The sequence below is a fragment of the Sapajus apella genome, unplaced genomic scaffold, assembly GCF_009761245.1.
Source record: "Sapajus apella isolate SASKATOON/1434 unplaced genomic scaffold, GSC_monkey_1.0 scaffold1, whole genome shotgun sequence".
NCBI lineage: Eukaryota > Metazoa > Chordata > Mammalia > Primates > Cebidae > Sapajus > Sapajus apella.
The window spans coordinates 51,805,399-51,827,535 of record NW_022436941.1 but is presented as its reverse complement, the minus strand read 5'-3'; the positions used below and the strand labels follow the sequence as shown (position 1 = coordinate 51,827,535).

Sequence of the window (22,137 nt, the reverse complement as noted above, 5' to 3'; positions counted from 1 at the left end):
TAGCTATAATAGGCAGAAAAGAAAAGTTTAGGCATTAAAGAAAGGATTTGATATTTCATATTATGTATTAATATTTCTGAGATTATGTTTGGGTCACACAAAATCACAGATATACTCAACTATTTCAGGATTTACTAAAAGTACAAGAGACTGTGTTGAATTTTTATTAAATAGAGTTTATAAATCAAATGGAACATTCTCCAACTCTGGGCTGTGTTTCCCTAGGTTTACAATCTATAGGTATTGAAATGCTCACCTATACTTTAGGAAATAAAAACCACAACATTTTGCAAAGATTGAATAAATGATCATTCGAAGCAAAAGCATGCAGTTCAAAAGCTAAACCTCCCATTGGAGAACAGAAAATTTAATGAGCTTTTAATGGAATGCAATGCTCAGAGTAGTAAATTATTTGTTAGTTGACGATGCAATCAGCATGCTGATTAAGGTTGCTTGGTTTTTTACTAAACATTAACTGAATGAAAACGGGTAGTCCTTGTTCTGCTTGGGGGGCTTTAAGGAAGCAAATGGACTTTCAGAACAGAGATTGTCAATAAAGGTGAGTGCACTCCAGGTGTCATTTGAATATGATGATAAAATACTAGTGATAAATATTTAAAAGCATTTTAAATCCACAATGTTCGCCTAGGGTATTATGGACTCTGTTTAAAGAAACAGTGGGCCTTAGCAGGCCTAACAACAATCCCTCTATCTCTCTCTAGAAAGAAATATCTAGATCTGCTTTCTTTTATTGCAAAAGAAAAAAGAGGGGTGGGTATGCTTTGAAAATATGAACCAGCATGGATGCAGAGACCAGGAACGTTTGGGAGTTTGGAATGTAAACCTAAAGAGAGACAAAAAGGACAAAAATCAAAACAAAGAAAAAATATTCTGACAGCAAATAAAAGAGACATCTGTTTCTCTGGACAGATTAAGATAAAAATTTAATTAAGCAGTTTCAGTATTCCAATGTTTAAAAATAATTGCTATTAGAGTATATATATTTAAATTTACAAATGATGGCATTCTGAGGGCAAGAAATATTGTGATATTGGAGTTATATTCTGTCTAGTTTAGAGGTTCTGAAAAGGAACAAAAGAAAACAAAACTTGGAAATACATCATGTAATGCTTACTTTTGTTAGGTTGTTGATACAGAATTTATTTTAAAAATCATTTACTATATATTAATCGATATGTATATTAGTCATAAATTGTTGCTTCTGAGAGAGATTTTATTACTGTTTAAATTGCCAGATTTATTTCTGTCCCAAAAGAGGGGTTTTTGTTTGTTTTTCTCCCTACCAATAGAAGAATCGTGGGTTTGTAGGTTAATTTTCTTTGAACAGCTACAAAGTTTTTTTTCCTATAAATCCCAATTAGTTTCATCATCGGTGATTCTCTGGCAATGATCAGGTACCCTTAAAATCCGATAAATAACTACCTCTCACTTTTAACTATTCCTGTTTATGACCCAAGAGGTTAAAAGCCTTTGACTGGCATTTGACTTCTGACCTCATATAAATGTTATCTTATCAGTTCCTGCTTGTTAACTTGTATTGAGTGCTTGTCCCTGATGGCTTTTAGATAAAGGGTTGTGGGGTTTTTTCCTTTTTTTTTTTTTTTTTTTTTTTTTAATATATTTCCTACAGGAACTAAACCATTTGCTTTGTTCTTTGCCTAATGCAGTCAAATCTGCACAGTAACCTGCTATCAATCTGCTAGAAAGAGCCAAATATACTTTTATTTATTCCTACATTATTTTTAGTTTAGCTTTATGGATGGGATTTTATGATAGAAACTATATTTATTATAATTAATAGTAATAATTACTAGTGATCTTAATCTTTTAACATGTTTGTTAGGAAGCTGGTTGGCTTACTATTTTCTCTTTTTAAAAAAATATTAAAAATTAAAAAAAAAATTAGTTTTGCATTTTGCACCAGCATGGGTTAGACAGATAATTTATGGAAATCTTGTCTCTCCAGACTTCAGAAGTCTGGCTAATGAGAGAGTCATCAGTAAGATATATCTTTTTTAAAACATCGAATCCAGACCATGAACAGTGAATTTTCTAACCTTTGGGGAGAAAGGTGGTGGCCTGGCGCCTTCCTTTGCCCTTCTGTCCTAAGAATTAAGAAGGATTTTGGCCTTTTATTCCATTAGCAGCTGTGTGTGTTGTTCACACATTCAAGTGTGTATGTGTGTGAGTCTAGTCACTATGTACAAACCTAAATACATTTGAATGTTTGCATTTTAATCTCTTTCCATACCTCGATGGCATCATGAGGGTATTCTAGGCAGATGTTGGTGCCTCAGAGGCTGCTTCATTTGCAAATGACCTACAATGTGATTTCTAAACAAAATATTACATTAATTTTCATGTGGAAAACAGGCAGTAAGGAGGGGGAAGAAGGAAGAGGCAGCCATCTTGGAGTCGTTTTGCCTTTTAGCCTCATTCTTTCGCCTCCTAAGGCTCGACAGTTAGAATATTATCTTTATTTTTAATTGGCCCTCAACATAAAGCAAGAGGCATATACAAGAGACCTTTGTATTCATGTTTGGTATAGAAGAAAAGTTGTGAGCTCTTTGGACTTTAAATAATAACTGCTACTATAGACAAACTACACCTATTATTCTCTAACCTTCTAAATAAATATACATATAAATGAAGCATATGCCACAGCTTGTAAGAGACCTGTACAAAACTTATTAAGGGAAACAAATGTCTATTTGGACCATTCATTTACTGCTATCTAAAGAATTAATATGTCAGTAAAGTTATCTGCCCTCCCTCCTCCCAATTCTTTCTTTTCTCCCCAAACAACACTCACTCACATACAAACACACGCATTCAGACACCCCCGCTATGGAGAAAAGGCAACCCTGGAAACTTTTTTTAAAACAAGAATTCCCTTTCTCTTAGATCATAGGAATTAAGAAAGAATAAAAAAAGAAAGAAAGAAAGAAAATCTTTTATTTTTTATTTTATTTTAATTTTCTGTGTGTGTGTGGAGAGCTGCAACGGCTCCATAATGTCCCAACCCTGCTTTCATTACGCTCATATTCTGGCAACACACAGGTTTAATGCAATTTGTCCTCACTTTTCATTTCAACCATTGCTTTTCTCAAAGTGGTCAGAGTTTAAAGACTGCAAAAGCAGAGGGAAAAGAAATACCACGGCAGGGGGAAAAAACAAACCAACCCCCAAACTGGTGCTGGTATTCAGTGCATTGACACATTCTCAAATGTTTTCTCTGTAGTTATAACACAAAAGCGCTTTCTTCCCTGTTTTGATGTGTTAAAGACGGAAAGAGAGAGGACACTTCGACGTGGTAAAATAAGTATTTGGAAAGCACAGGGAAAGTATTTCTCCTTTGAATGTCTAGAATGTGTCAATAACATGTAGATACTCTACCATTTAATATTAATTAAATTTTTAAAAATGGAAAAGAGATGAAAAGTTAAATTTAGGCACATTGTCTCTCAACTTTTAGCTATCAATGTTGCCTCTGTTTTGTGTAATTAGAAGTGCATCCAAAGCCAGTCACTTTCCTGTCTCTAAAATAAGGATAACAAGAACGCTCAGTACCCCTGAGAAGGGTGTGAGTGGATCAATAATACATTATTATCTAATTCTGATATTTGGCAGAAGAAACCATAAACCTTTATTCCTGTAATGTCAGAAATCTTAACTAATTTTCCTAGGCAATATTATTTGCAGATTGTTTTACTGGGTGAAACAAATAAGGATTTGAAAGACAAATGATGACCTGATTCTTAAACACTGTCTCCTATCTGAGGACCAAATTCTCTGAGTTGAATCCCAGAGTCCTTTACAATTGTACTGTGTACCCTGGCTTTTTTAAAAGAAGATTTTAAAATGTGAGCCAGATGATTTCAAAACTGAGGAAAGTTATGCTACCATTCTTATTTATATCTAACTCATGTTTTAATATATGGTCAGAAGTTTTAGTATACCTAGAGTAGAAAGAAGTGTTTACTTAAACCAGTTTCTATATCAGTAAAAACTAACTCCCTCAGAATATTTTTGATGTAATCATTTTAAATCATTGTAATTAGAAGAACAATAAGATGACGAGAAATCAAGGCCCTCGGTTTTTCTGTATGGCTGTATCATCCAGCTTCATAAAGTTAATGATGTATTTTAAAATATCATTTATATGATTGTAAACTTACCCTAATTATATACTAAGAAATGTAGTCCATTTGATTTCTTCCCATTCCTTGCCTCAAAAAAAGGAGAAAGCTGAGGCTTCTGTGCTACCGTGGACCTTTTTGTAGTTCAGCAACGAAGTTGAGGTCATAGAGTCAAAAATATCAAAATTTTCAGGACCCCAGTTATTGCTGCAAGGTTTTATCCTTTCCTTTGTGAAGGCTGATGCAGATGGATTTCTAATTTCCTTTGGTTTCTGTCCTCTTCTCTGTGTGTTTTCTTTATTTGTATAAATTGCATTGTCCTTCCTATAAGAATGTTTGAGCACACTCTCCCTGATAGATTCTCATTCTCACTCCCCTCAGCTTTTTTGAGGTTTAGAATGGGGGTGCTTTTCCTTATTTTAAAAGCTTTGTAATTTAGACTCCAAGAGCCAGAACTGTTTTTCTATCCATCTGGACCTGCTCAAAGGTCACACTCAAGATCATAACCCATGTTCACATCCTTCTTATGGGAAAATGATAAAATAATATCCACAGGCATCCTATACTAGGGGCATGGCCTGGACACACACCTTGCCCTCTTCCCCCTGGCCTTGTCTGCCCTGAAGAATAAATGCATCCATCCCCAAAGTTGATGCTTCGAAGTGACCAGTCAGATGCTAGCAGGTCAGCTGGCTATCCTCTTGGCCAAAGAGTCCATAAATTAGAGAAATGTTGGTGTGGTTGAAAGAGGAAGGTAGTCCAGCCCAAGGGAAGCCACGTAAATCTCTCTTGGAGCTTTGTTCCCAGTAGGGAGTGGGGGTGAGAGTTGGGGTTGCTCAGGGCTTCGGGCTGTTATTGATGCCCTGGCCCTCCTGCAGTGGGTGCTAACTTGTTGTGCGTGAGAGCTGCCACCATTTTTCCCAAACATCGGGCTCTTGGAAAAGTCAAGCACAGTTGAGCCCTGATTTTCATTTAATAGTCAAAACCAAGATGCATTTGGGCTATGATGATAGGACAGCTCCCTTGAAAAGATTATTTGAACTACAAAGGCATTCATTTAGGGCTAGCAATGTTGCAAAAGGGCCCGCTAGAAATTAGCAGCCTGTCCTGGTATTTGGAGAGCAAGAGTGACAACTTATTGGAAGTTCTCAAGGAATCATTTATATTTCACACTCCACTAGGCAGCTGATTTGAGATTGTCTGTTAGCATAACAAAGGCTCTGAGCCTGTGAACTTCAGAAACCTTTCGACCTCTTAGCTGCTGGCATGAATAGCCCCCAGTCCTGCCTATAGAGATCTCCCAAAGCTCCCCTGTTCGTGGCTAAATTGTTAATCAGGGTAATTTAATATAGTTTTCAATATGCCTCATCTCTTATTGGGAAAGGTATTCACAGCTTCCCTACCCCTGAAAAAAAAGTTCTTTTATTCAAGTGTGAGAGGGGCAGCTGCAGACAGACCCCCACCCCTTGCTTCTCCCCCGACTCCTTCACAGCAGCAATGTTCTGAGCAGCCACCATAGAGAAGGGCCAGAAAGAGAAACTCAGAATGAGGATCCGATCCCCTGGCATGCACTCCACCCTGAACCTGCAACTCCAGCCTATGTATTCTGGGAACCGCCAAAACAAAAACCCAAGGGTCAGCCATAACTACTGAAACCTCAAAACCTCAGAGTCTCTCTCCCTCTCTCTCTCTCTCTCTCACACACACACACACCACACACATACACACACACACACGCCACACCCCCTTCTCCACCCTCCCTTCACCACCGCTCTTCCCCTCCCCCCTCATCTCTCAACTAAGCTTCTCTTGTGGTTCTGGACCAAACGCACCAGACCCCAAGGCCTGCTAATTTTCATTTCTCTCACTCTGTCCAGGCAGCCCACACCGTCCTGCACGCTTCTTCACAGAGTCACACTCGGCCTGGCCCCTGCTTCCACTCCCGGTGTCATATACCCTTGCTCTCGCCTGCTCCCTCACACACCATCAATTCACATGCACATTAGTTAGCTGAAAAGAGCCGAAGCACAAATATATTCATTTTAATCCAGTTAAGACCTAAGAGGTCTCATAGGATATTATTCAATAGTTTGAAAAGTAAGTATAAAACTCAGATTTTGCTACACTGTTTCATCTCACAGAGGCCTACGGTATGCCTTTCTTTCACTTTACACCATGTACGTATTCTTAAAAAAAATAAAATAAAACCACATAAAAGAACAATCACAAGCAAAGTACCCAGCTTCAGGCAGACACTATGCTCAAATACTATTATGTTATCTTTTAAATGACTGTTTCTAGTACCCATGTGCACGTTCAGAATAGCAATTTTATACAAAGAAGGAAAAAGTATGAAGTCACTAATTACATTTTTTAAAATTAAAAATGGAAGGATACAATCTCTTAAACTTATTTTCTCTTTCTTTTGCATGTGAGCATTTTAAGGCATCTCTAAAGCATGTATGAGTGTTTCTGGTTTGCTTTGGCGGTGGTTTTCTGTGTAATTGGTGCTCTGTCTTTGTGCGAGTTGAGGCTCTATGTCTTGCTTCTTTCTGGAACAGCCATTTCTCACTTGTGCCCCGTTTGGGTTGGTGTGTTTGTCTCTCAGCCTCCTGAAGTTGGATAAAGGCAGGATGTAGTGCCTGAAGTATTTTCTTTGGTTTTTCTGTAATTAGAGTAGTCCCTGATGGGGGTTAGGAGATTTCTTCTCTCGCTTGGGTTCCTAGTCTAGAATCTCAAAACTACTGGGAGGTTGGAGAGACCAATTTCTATTTACAGCATCAAGGAAAGGATTATTAAACCTTCAAAATCAGAAGTACAAATATAGATTTATGCTTAATAAAATAACACAAAACAGCCCAGCTTCTTTCCCAAAATAATTTTTCTTGGAATTAAAAAAAAGATTAAAAAATAGGTTTACTGCTCAATTTTAATATCTAAACAATGCCTAAAGGTGACATGTGAAAACAGAAAATAAAGTAAATGTATCTGGTGGTTATATTATATGGTAATCCAAAAGTCAGCATTTTCCTCTAAAAAAAATAAAAGGAATCTGACAGTTTTAATTTCAACGTTGTGGAAGTTTTTAGATTATAAATGTTTTTGCCAATAATCTGTGTATTGTTCATTTTAATGATGTGGTTTATTCTATTTTGTAAGTGGTAATTTTCATTTTCTCAGTGTTTTAAACCAAAATATTTTAAAAATATTAATAGTTATTATAAATAGGTGAGTAAATATGGCTGATTTCTTTTTTAAAAGTCCAGTAATATGAAATTGTTCATATATAAATATCACAAATTTAATTTTCAGAAGGTGTTTACAGAAAAAAATTATGGCTTTAAACCCAAGAAAGAAAAAATATACAATTTGCATTTTTTCAATCCTTTTGCTCAACATTTTTTTCATTAGGCTTTTTCCTCATTAGAATTTATGATCCATGTCGATCATTACACTTTCACATCTCTGATTTCCCTTAAATTTTCTGACAGAGGTTAATAAATATAAAAGGGTAAAAAGGACTATTTGCTTTCATCTAAGGTGCTCAATATTTTCAGATTATTTATATCTGCATTGAAATATTTTCCAAGTTCTTAATTTAAATGATTAAAATTTGACTGAAGTTAATTCTATTTGGAGCTAAGATGTAACAGAGTTTTTTTTTTTTTTTTTTTAAGGAATTAAACAATGTGATTTTGCTAAATTATAACGTTTTATTTGGCTTGAGCCATCTAACACCCTCTCCAACATGGCACAGTTTGGCCTTATATTTGTGGAACAAGAAGGGTTGGGGGGAGAAGGATGTATATTTGGAATGGTGTTTGACAGGGAGAATGAACGCAGACACCAGAACAATTATATTACAATCCCGTTGGGAATGCCAGCACCAAATTTAGCCAGACTGATGGGGTACTGTCTAGACGGTCCCTTTTGTGTATCAGCTGTTTTTTCCCTGCTTTATTGCACTGCCTGAATGTGTGAGTTGAACATGCATATGGATCCCAAGCATAACCATTCCTGCAACCATACATTGCTATTAAACTTCCTTTCATTTGGCTAAGAATCAAAGGTTGTGTATTCTTACTATATTCCCTTTACATATTTTGTAATTAAAATGCAGCTTCCAGATTAGTGGCTTAACAAAGGTCATAAGACAAAGTAGAAGGTGCCTAGGCTCTTTCTTTATATGAAAAAAAAAATGTACAAATGAACTAGGTAAACATTTGTAACTTCTTAAACATGTCCACCTCTTTTCTATATAAGTAAAAATAAGCCAGAAAGAAAAGAATTAAAACAATGAGAGGAAAGAGACACAGTACATGTAAATTACCACCTTTCCTTTTGAAAAGGGCAAAGGATAGAAAGAAAGAATATTTATTTAATGTTTACAGTGTAATTAATGGCAGTGTGTGTGGTTTTCCTTTTTTTTCTTCCCCCTCTTTATTTGGTAAACCAAATGGAGTTCAGTAATCAGTTCTTGTGAAGTCTTAGAAATAGATTTTCAAACTCTTTTAAATACATGCTTACACAATTGCCTTTGTGTTGATGAGCATATAGGAAATCCTAGAGACATCAGATCTGGGCAACTGTCAGAATTTTGTTTTGTTTGTCAAGATGGTGCAGGAAGGGTAGGGCTTACTTATATATGAATGCAGTATCCACATAAAACATTCATTGTTCAAAGGAGCAGAAATGCACCCCTAAATAGGATGTGCACTCCAGCGATAGGTACTAAGGTTGGATGCCTTTGCTAACAACCAAGAATTTGAAACAAACTGAAATTCATTATTCCAATTAGAAAGTGAGAAATAGAATAATGCATTAATGCTAATGAATGTAGGTATCAGATCCGCCTCTTTCTGTAAAAGGTTATCAGCAACTTTTGTCTACAGTCACCAAAAATTGAAAGGTATGAGAAATTGGAGTCCCACAGGATGTAAGTCATTATAAATAAAATTATTGTCTTATAGTAAGATCAAAAGTGAATCCACTGTTTCAGGAAAGAGGATCCCACGTTTCATAGCACAAATAACTTTTGTTAATATGTACACACAAACTTTGTTTGGAAAAGGAATTCTACTTTTCCTTTGCTGAAATTGTTTCCCCTTAGCAAAGAGAGGAGGCAACGGTTTTACCATAAAGAAAAAAAAATCAAAGTTAGAAGTGATAAAAAAATGTTTGCAGTTATTTTCTTCTTTCATGCGTCAAATTTTGTCTGACTAAATGGTGGAATTCAGATTTTTTAAATAATAATTTTCAGTGCTTTACTGCAGAAATTTAATAACTACCGTCTACCATGGACAAGGAAGATTTTATTCATCTTTTGAGAACTGGGTATTGAAGAGAGGTCTGTAGAAAAGAGAAATTGAGTTGTATTTTCAATTTTATTGAACAGGTTAAGACAAGAAGCGATCTATTTTTTGGTTTGAAACATTATATCAGCAAATCAACAATCATAAAATATGACCAGTGACACAAGATTGGGGAAATTCCCTGTCTAAAAGAGAGGATGAGATTGAACAACTGACATTAAGCATGGAGACCTTGAGTAGGCACTTGTAGGCATTGGTGTTAGCAATGTCTGAGGCCTAACTTTGGTACGACTGGGAAAAAAAATATAACCAAAGGCAGGGGCAGAGAGCAAAAGAAACCAAGACTGAGAAATAGAGAAAGCAAGAGGAAAATGGTGGGTGGGTGGGTTGGGGGTGGGTGGCATGCAGGGGTAGTGAGGGAGAAAGAAAGAAAAGGGGAGCAGAGAATGAATATTCTAAGCATTGTTTTAATCTAAAACAGAGACGCTTCCAGGAGAATGAATTTCAATGGAGCTGAGCCAAAAATAATTATAGAGATTTTCTTGTTTTGTTTTGTGAATGAAGAGCATCTCTTTTCTCTGGAGATGCGAGAGTGAGAAAGAACCAGAGCCAAGAGATTGAAGAGATGCCCCTCTGCCCCTTTACTTCCACACACCACAGTGGCAGACCTTTCTTTCTTCCCTTTTCTAAAAGCTATTGGCACGGAATTGTGCTAGGAAGAGAGGGACGTGGCAGCAGCCCTCAAACCTTAGCTGGATTTTCTATTCTAACAATAGCTTGTTTACTTGATAAGGCTGAAGTATTGAAATTGGAAGCAAGATTGGGGTGGGGGGGCAGGGATACATATTTTAGGTTCTAGAAATAAAATTGAGCTATTTACAACTAAAAATATTCCCCTATTTGAGATACTTGAAAATTCCTTTGGGGTTTGTTTTACCAATTACATTTGTTTCCTTGTTTTTCATCATTAATAGCAAGCCACTAAAGGAAATAAAGTATTCTCTCAATTTTCCTCCATTTTCTCTGTGATGTAAAATCTTTATCTTGGAACCTTTTTTACAGGGAAAAATTGTCATTTGTTAAAACAGCTTGAGCTATGACTGAATTGTTGTGAAAGCAATATTATATACTCTTCATGAAAGCAGGAATAAAAGGCTTTATACTAATAGGAAATACACAGGATTGGAGGAGAAACCCACTAACATTAATAGACTTTTGTGACAGAGTAATCATAAACAACTCAGAATTAATACCTAAAGACTATTAATTTTCTTAAGTTAAATTGACTTACATAAAAGTCACACCAGTAAGTACTGTCAGAACCTGGATATTCTCTCCAAATCTCTTATTTTAGGTGTTATGTTGTGTTAAAAGACCTTGTTGTCATTTTTATCATTCAGAGATATTAATTCTACAAGTAGGTTTAAGGTATCATTTTTGTCTTTGTGTCGCCTGAGTTTTTTTTTAAAAAAGCAATATATTTCGGAACCTTAAGAACCAGTTCCTCTATATCATATTTTACAACTTGTAAAAATTAATATTTATTCTTATAAATATTTGACCCACTAAGTTTTAACAATTTAGTGACGCAGTAGAAGAATAGCATAGAGAGCTGTAAATTTAATGGCTTAACACCAAAACGACCTTGATATGAATTAAAAACAAGAAAAAGTATTTATGTTATATTTGTAGTCAAGATTATCGATAGGCTTAAGGATAAACCTCCCAGAAAGTAGCAAAACTAGATATATTTTCCTTTAAAAGTTTTACATCTTAAAATTGTTCCTGTTTTTCTGTCAAGAACTATTAACATACAGAATAGTTTAGCAGTAAAGATATATGATTTTATTACAGGTACTTTTTTTTTATTTTTTAAAGATGAAAAATGTCTTCATGTACGTGGGACTTTATTTAGGGATTTCCAAACATGTTTTAAATGTCACTGTGAATATATTGTGTAAATCTGTGAATATGAGCTTTATGAATCCACATTTAATTTAATTAATCATATTGATTCACTTGACATTTTTCTCCTCCTGAATCCCTCCTCCCCGCTTTTTTTTCATCTCTCTATTAAAAGCATTTCTTTCACAGTGGTAGACTAATTTTTGAAGCAGATTTCACAAAATAAAACTGACAATGGTTTCTGAAGACCTTTTAAAAGCATTCAACTTAGATTTTTTTTAGAAGTGGTTAAATGAATATTTAAGATTCAAAGTACTTAATCACACTAATCTTAACATTATATTAAAAAACCCAATCCCCCAAATGAGTAGATTGACTTTTTAAAGATAATAATTATTAATATTAAATAACCAGAATAATCACAACTATGCTGTAAGCCAAAATAAATGTATGAAGTTAGCAACAAATATCTATTTTTCCAAGTTTTAAAATAAAATATTATCTTTTTAAAAATAAAATAGCTTGCAAAATAGCAACAGATTTTACAATATCTTTTCATCAAAAACCTCAATAGATACAATTTCAGAATTTATGTTTGGTTATATTACATCATTAAAATTGCTGAGAGAAAATGTTAGTCTGCTAAAACATTTAGAATATGGTATATAATAATTTGTTATTAATAGCAATGTAATATATCACACTAACATGTATATTTATTATCAAGCTCTACAACTGATTAGAAAAGGAGGAAATAAAGATAGATTTACAATGAATAAATGTCCCAAAGATATTAATGATAAGAACTAAGCAAAAATGAATACAGAGCCTTTTGTTTGTGCACCAAGGATTCTATATTTCACAAAAGTATATAGATATATGTATACAGGTATGTGCAATATAGATAGATTAGTCATTTTCTTAAACACTGATAATCATATAATAAAATGGATTTTTAAAGGCTCTATTTTGACCAATTCTTTTCTAGCCCCAAATTACTAAACCAGTTTTAGAGTTTAGTAACTCAAAGTACTAAATGCAGAAAAGTTGCATTTCACTTGAAACAACCATGGAAATTTCCCCAAAGGTAGTCTTATTTGTTTGCTCTTTTCATTTTGTAGTTGTATGGAGTCCAGTATATGGCTGTAGGGAGCAGGAAGTAGCAAGAAGCAATTGAAAGGATTAGGATGGAAACTTCCTCGAGCTTCACGGGCTTGTTTGCTGGCCACAGATGCCATTATGGTATACAGATAAGATATGCTTAATATTAAGACTTTAAAAAGAGCCTCCACACTCCCGAAAATTCAGAGGCAGAGCTGAGCCTCTTTCTTTAGACCATATACTTCACTCCCGTTGGCCCAGGAAGCCTGGCTAAAGATAGCCTCATCCAGCTCACACGCTTGGGTTTTGTCATTTCATGTCATAACCTCCACATTCCTTAAATGTAGTTTTAAAATGTGTTAAACGGAAATGCTGATATAAGCCTAAATGTAGCTGTACTTGCTGTTTCTGCTCTAACTTCATTCATGGTAGTGGATTTAGTTAAAAGGCCCAGAACAGCCATGCTTAACAGTAAGGAAGCAAAATCCTCTTGGCTTCAATGAGGGTTAGGTGTATGTAAGAGCAGAATGAACACTGTAGATATTTGAGATAAATACCTTCTGTGGAAATGTACACATTTCATTGATGTCCTCTCTAATGTATAGAAAAATATGCTGCATTATAAATAAAGCCCTGTTTGCTTTTTCCCCTATATTAAATGCTATTTTATATATCTTGAACACTTGCAATATGCAGTAACATTTATGATAGTAATAGCTGACACCAAATAAGAACTGTTAGTGATCCTTGGTGTCTATTTAATCATAATCAAGGACTACCTGGTAAGCATTAAGTGACAATAAAGGGTATTCTTTCTAAAATATTAGATGAATTGGTAATAGAGAAAATGGTCACTTAGACAGAAAAGTCAACAGAAAATAGCAGTAATTATATGTGCCTTGTACATGAGCATACTGTATTACATTCAATGTGCCATGGTACAATGTGCTATTAAGAAAAAAAGTATGGTACCTCTCTTTAGTGATACAACTGCATTTGGAAGTTTCCCAGAGCACAACATTTAGCTTTCCCAAATGCTTTTTTGGGGGAATTTCCCCTCCCAGTTAAAAACTGGTTTTCATCACGCAACTACATAATTATTTTTCTGCAACTAACTATAATTACTTGTTTTGTGCATCTCTATTAGAGTGACTCAGTGTTTGCTGTTCTACCTCATAAAATGTATCTGCATTAGGGGCATGTGAAAAGGAGTATGGACCTATATAATATATTGCTATATTGGTAGGGGCACACAGCTCTAATTCTTTGTAAATGGCACAAAAGTCTATATTGCTTTGCGTTTTCCTTTTTGAATGCTATGTGAGTTTTCTGACTAAAGCATAAAACTGGAGGTATCTGAAGACAAGAAACCTCACAACGTAGAAATTATTCAGTACACAAAGAGACTCCCTCTCATATAGATGTATAATGGGAAACTGAATAAAAAAGGCTGTTGGAGGGATTTGTTGATAGTGGCATCACAGAAAACTCTGGAATCAGTGACTGTGAGATTTGTCAAGCCAGAAAATCAAACACAGATTTTTAAATCATTCAAGAATATCTAATCATTTTATGTCACTCACAAAGCTCTCCACAAATAAAAATGAAAATTAAGTAAAGCCCCTCCTGCCAGTCTTCTTTTATCTACAAGTTGTTCTCTTTCTGTTTTTTCCTTCCAACTCCTATTTGTCTATCGTTCTTTTTTCTTTCAAGTTCTCTTTAATCCTTGCTTTCCCATGTCCCTCCTTAGTCTTACTCCTTAGTGATGCTGATAAAAATAAAGTCTATTTAAAACAGATGAGTCAAGGCCAAAAAATAAATGACTGATGTGTGCCTTATCATTATTTTTAAAGTAAAACTACACCTGTGGCATTGTCTTCTTTAAATTTTTTATAATTTTAAAAACAAACTACAAAGGAAATGGAGAGCTGAAGTACTGTTTAATGTCTCTGAATTTATTTGTAAACATACATAATGTTAAATGCAGTGAAGTCTTTATGGGACTACTTTTGTGCTTGCTGATCCCAGAGTTCAAAAAGAATTAGCTTATCCAGAAAAACTCAAAGTCATAATTAGTCTTGTGAGTTACAATAATAGGGTCTCATCCTACGTTTCTTTCTCATATGGTACCCCCAGTAGGAGTTCTGCATGAAAAAGAACTATGGGATAGGGCATTAATAATGGTATACCTGTGAAATATGAGCATTTTCCTATAGTGCCAATCAGTAAAATTAGAAATCTGTCCCATCTTGGTCTTACACCCTTCAGATAAAAGAATAACATCAATAGATTTTTCCAATTCCAAAGAAAAAAAAATTCTTAGTTTTAAAAATACCTCTTGAAATTAGAAAATAAAAATGAGTCTTCCCCCTAACTAAATGTATCTTTTACTTTTAGCTTAGTTATAAATATGACTGTAATTAATTTTTGTATAAAAAAGTGACATCTAAGTTTTACATAGTTTCCTCAAACAAGTAGAAACAAAAGATTAAGTAAGGAAAGAATCGATGAAATTCAGTGGAAAACTATCTTCATTCTCAAGGATCTCAGATAAACTTGCAATCCTTTTTTTAAATTTGGCTATTCAGATCTCTCAAACACTATTGACTGACTAAGCTGACCAATTGTTTTAATATATAGACCCAGCCTAAATTCAAGGGGAAAAAAAAGTGCAACAGCTTGCAAACCCTAAGATGTTGACATTTTGTGAAATAGAAATAGTCCTTTGAAGAATTACATTATGATGAACTAGGCTAACTAGGCTTAGAAAAATAGGCAAAATGCAGTAATAGTTGTACACTCATCTAAAGCTCAACACTGCACAGTTCTAATAACCCTAAAAATTTAGACAACAGTCCACCATCAAGTGAACAGATAAACAAATCATGGTATAGTCCAACAATGGAATATTACCCAGCAATACAAAGGAATAAACCTCTCATACATTTTACAACATGGAAGAATCAACATAATTATCCTGAGGGAAAGATTCTAGACAAAAATGAGTACAAATCATTTATTTAACACTCTAGGAGATTCAAACTAATGTATAGGGACAAAACACATCAGCAGTTATCTTTGGGGAAGGACAGGAGGCAGGAATTACAAAGAGGCATGAGGAAATTTTGGGAGTGGTGATGGATATATTCATTATCTTGATTGTGGTAATGGCTTCACAAATGAATACATAGAGATACATTTAAATTATACAGTTAAATATGACCAGTTTATTACACATCAATTTTAGGTCAATGAAGCTGTTAAGGCCCAGCATGGTGGCTCACATCCATAATCTCAGAACTTTGGGAAGCCAAGGTGAGAGAATTGCTTAAGTGCAAGGGTTTGGGACCAGCCTTGGCAACATAGCAAGAACCCATCTCGACAAAAAAAAAAAAAAAAAAAAAAAAATAGCCAAGCATGGTGACACATGCCTGCATGCCTGTAGTCCTAGCTACTTAGGATGCTAAGATGGGAAGATCACTTGATCCCAGGAGTCAAAGGTCACAATGAGCCACGTTTGTGTCACTGCACTCCAGCCTGGGTGACAGAGAGAGACTTTGTTTCTAAAACAAATAAGTAAAGCTGTTAAATATAAATAGACCAATTAAAATAGATTTAGCAATGAATCAGAATAGATGCTAGCCAATTACCAAAAATTTCAAACCATAGGTTTCAGAGTTATCTAGGCAACCGGGACCATGCCTGGTTGAATGTAAAGAATTTGGGGATTCAGACAGCCTTCTTGAACCCCTAGTCGATGTTTATGAAACCTGTTTTAACTCAAAACCATTTTCCATGTTTCCCTGTTAAAAAAGATAGAGTCTTGAATAAGGTAAGCATCACAAGTTTCAGATTCTTTCTCTAACAGTACTACAAACTATGTGATTTAGGACAGGTGATTAAAGTAACGTCAGAATAAGACCAATTGTTTGAGGCAGAGGTAAATTGAAAGATACTTTTTTTTCTAGAGAAAATAGGATCTCTCCACCAAGCATTTTGACTTCATAATTGTGTGTTTTGTCACAACATCTCTAAAGATTTTTCTCTTCCCTTTCTTTACCACTACGTGTGACAAAAATGGAATAGCGGTGTTCACTGGAGATGTTGTTAGCCAAAGAGAAGTTCCCTTAATATATTTGCCTCTGGTGGATATCACTACATAGGCTGATAAATTTCAATTTGTTTCAGCAAAAAATTTATTAAAATCCATAATGAAGTGCAAAAACATCATATTGAGACTTTTCTGAAATAAACACTATTAATTGATTTACTTAACAAACTGTCTTATTTGGTGCAGAGCACATAACTGAGATAACTCCAGGTTGCTATTTTTATTGTTCTATTTTTTACTTGCAACTAAGTTTTTAGGTGCATAACTTGAGTTAAATCAGTCCCCATCTTAAGGGAGGAGAAAATAACTTGTAAGAACCTCAGAGACTAAGCTAAAAGTCAATAAACATATGGGAAAAAAGACTGGAAGCAAATCGAATATATGTGCAAATTGACATTTTACTAAAAGAACATGCTTAGAACTTTGGGTTTATTAAACATATGCCAATAAAATTGAAACCAAAATCTATTTAGCAAGTGGAATATATTTGTGAATGCAGAAATGCATGTGTTTTACATTACCTGAAAAGCACATTTTTCCATCTTACCATATTATGACTTAAATTTATTATTCTGATTTTAGAGATATTATATTTAAAATGTGTTGATAAAAACATTTTTATTTAGAGAATTAGGTATATTTTTGATTTTTAAAATATTTGTCTTTTTGCCAGGGTCAATTCTCATACCTCATAGTAAGATTTCTGAATGTAAGATTTGCAATAAGAAAAATGTATCATTGACCTTGGAAATAAACTTCTAACTGGTCTTATGTTGATGTGTAACTAACTCCTTCATGTTCAACCTTTATTCAATAAGTATGGTTACAGTCTTTGTTCTGGATGTTTTAGCAAAGTGGAAAAAATGAGAAAGATTCAACTTATTTTACTTTTCCTTTGTCCTTTGCTCATGTTTTCTGTTTTTCATTTTAGTATCTTCTTTCCTCTCAACTTCCTTCACTCCTGTCACTTCATTATTTAACTAATAATTTTTTTTTCTGCTTTTTATGTTGGTCAGTGACCCAGACATTGACTTAATTCTGAAGTGAAATTGATTTAGGCAAGTCCCTTCAACTATTTCTTGACTATGGTTAGGATTAAAGAGCTCTTCAGATACATGAACTATTCCTTCTTGTACAGTATCTGTGATATTCTTTTCTTTTGTTTAATCTGTTTGCTCAGAATTTTAGTTTTAACTGGACTAGTTCAGTGATGAAGGAATTCAAAAGACTTTTAAAAGATTACACCACTCCCATCCCACCTGATTTCCGATGTTCTGTATAATCTAATGAAATAAGTACCCTTTCTTTCCCTTCAGACTATGTGAGAAGGGATCCAAAATCAAGCAATTTGGAAGCTGATACACAAAGAGTTTGCCCTGTTCTTGGCTTCCTAGAACTGGGGACTTTTTTGCTGGAAAAACTCAAAAGGGCCTTTTGGTGTTGAGATGAAGATCTCTGTCCAAGGTGATTTCTTTTCTCGGTGGAATCATCTCTTGCTGTTCAGCTGTGACTTTCTGTTGCTGAGATGCTCAGCTCAGTTAATTTCTCATCCCTCCCCTGCTCCTAATCTGAGGGGAGATATGAATCAGCATTATATTTATGATATGTTATGGCCACATTCTAGAAGTCTATGTTTCTTATTAGTATACATTGACAAAAATTTGCCCTACCCATCTCATTGGATTATCTTTAGAATCCAATGTGATAATTTATGTGAAATCTTTCTGCAAACTATAATGTATGGTAAAAATATAAGATGATTTTACAGAAAACAACAGAAGACTAGGAACTAATGTGGTATGTCAGTATCAACCAGGTACATTTTAGTTGATTCAGGCGCTTCATATTTTATTAATAAATCCTGACATCACCTTGTTTCTGTAAATACACTTTTATTTTATTTTATTTTTTTACCTCATAGAGAATCAGATCATTAGGTAGTATCAGTGAGTTTCTCCTTGTGGTATTTTACCATGTTAATATGGAGGTGACGTTGGGATAATTGTCAGTGCCGAACCATTTGGATGTAGAAAATATTATAATTTTAAAAATCTTGTCTTCTCAGAAGAAACGTGAAAAAAATATCTATGGTCAAGCCATTTAGATGATATATTTAACAGGTTTTATCCTCTCTTAAATTTCCACATACCTACTCTCCCAAAAACATAAAGGCTTTCTGGCTAGGTACAGTTGCTCTTGCCTTTAATTCCAGCACTTTGGGGGGCTGAGATGGAAAGACTGCTTAAGGATAGGAGCCGGAGACCAGCCTGGGCAACAGACAGAGACCCTGTCTCTACAAAAAAAATTTAAAAATTAGCTGGGTGTAGTGGCATGCACCTGTAATCCCAGCTACTTGGGGGACAGAGGCAGGAAGATCCCTTGAGCCCAGGAGTTCAAGGCTGCAGTGAGCTATCATCATGCCACTGGGTAGCAGAAAAAAAAAAAAAAAAAAACAACTTTCCTTTTTCTCTGATTGATCCATTAACATAAAGTCACTTTCTATTTCACTATTATAAATAATTATAAATAGAATGAATTTACTAATTAATGGCTATTAAAATCATTATTAATTACTCTTAACTGTACAACATTTTATATAATCTGTTCATAATTCTTCATCTTTCAAAAGAATTCAGTTACCCCTGAGAACAATGAAACAGACAATATGAGTTATGGACAATAATCAGAACCAACATATAAAAGTATTTAGCACTTCAAAATGAAGAGCTAAACAGACCTTGCCAATCTTTATGTTTATTTTGTCTGGATCAGATTAAATTTCTTGAAATTGAAAAAAAAAGTACAATCTTCATATTCTATTGTGTACGTTTCTTGTATTTATCAACTAGCTACATAATGTGGTGACCCCACATTTTTATCTATACAAGTTTGTAACATTTGGTGAGACAAAGAACAGTTTTATCTACTTTCATTAAAATTTTCACAAAAAAATTAAGAGAAGGTAGTTTTCAGAGCCTAAGAATTGTTTGCAAGAAGTTATGATTGGAAAACAAAACATTATTTTATTTTATTATTATTTTATCTTTTATTTTTGTGGGTACATAGTAGGTATATATATTTCAAAACATGATTTTAATTTATGCCTAAAGAAACTTATTGTTTAGAATCTACCAACTTCCATGTATTTACTTTAGCTAAAATGACATCCTTTGCTATACGCATTATTTATCTGTAACTAATTATTTTTACAGACGGTTTACTATCTAAGGAACAACATATCATGTCAACATTTTGTCTAATACAATCACAAGCAGCAAGAACAAATTGTACAAAATCTTGTTTCAAAAGAAGCAAAATTATACTAAGAGGGAGACCAATGTAGCCTAAGCAGATATCAAAGCAGAAACAGATAGTTATATACGAGACAAAGGCAAAGTTCTTTGCCTTAAGATCTCCTAGAATGAAGTTGAGGTAGAGGAGCTAAAAATGACAAATAATTGGACATATATTTTGTCTTTTTCCAGAATAGTTTACTCAGTTTTTCTATTCTATTGACCAATTGTGACTCAGTGCAATCGTCTCTAACTGTGGATACAGTTGAAATATTTTACTCCACTTCTTAAGACCATGTATCTCAAGGAAGATGCTGCATGACATCTTTCAAGATGCCATTGTATAAGAACCTGCAAGTGTACATCTGGTTTATGAAAAATGACCTGGTGTCTGTCTGTAATTCTGGTTGGTTTCAGTAGTTGCTAATCCTTGGTTTTTCTCTTGCCTTAGAATTTTGCATTTTCCTTATGACTCCTGGTAGTCAAATTTAGCTGCCTTTTATCACTCACCTGAACTAAGGTCCCCTGGCTCTTTAATAGTACTCTCACTGCCTTCTTCCTGCAGTCTTGCTGTACCTAGTTCCATGTTGTGCATTGTCTGACAGCTGTGTCAGGTGTCTTATCTATTTTAGCATACATGATTGGTCAGTTCAGGAAAATAAGCACTTTATTTTTATACTTAGTTGACCACCTGGGAGGCCAATTAGGAAATAGCTGCATGAAGTAGTCAAAGATTATGAGGTTCAAAACTAAGGTGGTAGCAGTGAGGATGGAGAAATGAAGCATTTAAGAGCTGTGAAAGACAGAAAATCAACAGATTTGATGACTGATTGGGTAAAGGAGCAAAGGATAGGGAAAAATCATGGATCATTCTTTATTTCTGGCTCAAAACATTGAGGTGATATGAAGCCATTTATTGAAATGGCGAACACAGGAGGAAAGCCGATTTGCGGTGAGGAAGATGTGATGAATTCAGTCACATAATCGAATCATAGGTGTGTCTGTAAGACATCTAAGTTGTGATGCCTGGTGTTTACTTGAATATTGGGTCTGCAGATGAGGCAAGAAATTTAGGCTTGTGATAAACATTTGAGAACAGAGTATTTTTAAAAGGACCTGATGGTCAAACGTGTTAAAGGAAGTCAAGAAATCACATACAATAAGGAATAAAACCGATTGGATTAACCACAAGATGCTATTGATGAATATGGCAAATGGAGTTTTAGTGATATGGTGAGGGTCAAAGCTAGAATTCAGTGGATGGAGAAATAAATTGGAAAGTAAGGGAACCAAATGTCCTACCTTACAGTAACAAGCAGATTTTTATCTCATCTCAGAATTAAGAACCAAAATTATTTACATATTTTCTAAAAAACTTAAAATGAGATCTTCTGCCTCTTTTTCACATCTATTCTCCATTTTTCCTGGCTAGGTATGTCTGCTGGTGTTTATTTTAAAGAAATAACATATATGAAATGTTTAGCACAAAGCTTTACATAAGTGCTCAACTAATGTAACTATAGTCATTCCTAATTATCAAAATCTAATCCACTCCTGGAAACATGTGAGAAGGCAATTTTTTGCATAGCAGAAGCAAATAATTTATATTGTAAATGGGAAAAATAATAATGCATCCTTAGTACATGCAAAAACCCCAATTTCTCTAATAATCAATAAAACTCTCTTAAACATGTATTTAATAATCTACTAAGAATTTATGCATTATAAAAAGCACTTAATACTTGATTATTTAACATTTAATGAACACATTAGTGGATACATTTGTGAAAATTATAGACAGCTTCAGATATGAACTGCATTTTCTGCCTACACTGCAATTAGAACATAAGTTCTAATATAGACAAACAAGAATATAAGATGTAAAAAATACATATTAATGTAATTCACATAGCAAAGTAAAAGAGGACTTTTTAGAAAAATTGTTACTTTCCTGAGGACTAATGGTGAGAGAGACCTTTTCATTTAATAATATGTAGCTCCTTTAAAGAAGGAAAACATGAAGCACCATCCTATCCTGATGATTTTTGAGAAATAAATGCAGTGTACTCAACATTTGCTTGTACAACTCCCTGGAAATTACACGGAGAGTCCTTATAGCAAATTTAGATTCAAATGCTAAATCTGGGATACATGTTCTAAAAATTCCCTATTACTATTATGTACAACTATAATGTAACCTGCGAGTGCAATTGTTATGGGATATGGGCAAAAACATAAAAGAAGAGCAACGGTTC

General features: G+C 34.3%; 1 long non-coding RNA gene across 1 annotated transcript in view; it reads left to right on the top strand.

The window, feature by feature from the left end:
- The first annotated feature begins 335 nt into the window (after positions 1 to 335).
- Positions 336 to 22,137, top strand: part of LOC116550408 — a 44,002-nt gene continuing 22,200 nt past the window's right edge. The window contains exons 1-2 of the long non-coding RNA XR_004268392.1: positions 336 to 559; positions 17,906 to 18,053. This is a non-coding gene — a long non-coding RNA (uncharacterized LOC116550408). The remainder of the gene's footprint in view (positions 560 to 17,905; positions 18,054 to 22,137) is intronic.